Source organism: Myotis brandtii, unplaced genomic scaffold, assembly GCF_000412655.1.
Source record: "Myotis brandtii unplaced genomic scaffold, ASM41265v1 scaffold334, whole genome shotgun sequence".
Lineage (NCBI taxonomy): Eukaryota > Metazoa > Chordata > Mammalia > Chiroptera > Vespertilionidae > Myotis > Myotis brandtii.
This window is the reverse complement of record NW_005362885.1, coordinates 874,576-875,165: the sequence shown is the minus strand read 5'-3', so window position 1 is coordinate 875,165 and position 590 is coordinate 874,576.

The following is a 590-nucleotide window of genomic DNA, read 5'->3' as shown; positions in this document are numbered from 1 at the left end:
AAGCACCGAAGGGTCAGGGTCGGATTCCTGATCAAGGGCAGGTACCTGGGTTTCAGGTTCACCCCCGGGCGCCGGCAGGGGTTCCTGCGGGAGGCAGCCCGTAGCAACCAGCCAATGTGTGTGTCTCTCTCCCCCTCCCTCTCCCCTCCTTTCCACGCTAAAAAGCAACGGGAAAAAACACCCTCAAGTGAGGAGTAATCAAATAAACGTGCACACGCATGTCTTTTTCAAGAAGCAAAGCTATTGCCATGGCCGGTTTGGCTCAGTGGATAGAGCATCGCCTGTGGACTGAAGGGTCCCGGGTTCGATTCCAGTCAAGGGCACAGGCCCGGGTTTCGGGCTCGATCCCCAGCTGGGGGCGTGCAGGAGGCAGCCGATCAGTGATTCTCTCTCATCATGGATGTTTCTCTCTCTCTCTCTCTCTCTCTCCCTTCCTCTCTGAAATCAATAAAAATATATTTAAAAAAAAGAAAAGAAAAGAAGCTATTTTTTTTAACGTCACGAAATCAAGTAAACCAAGGGCTGGACTGAGGGTGGACCCCCAGGCTGGGGAGGTGGGACCTGCAGGGGAGCGGGCGGGAGGCAGGTGG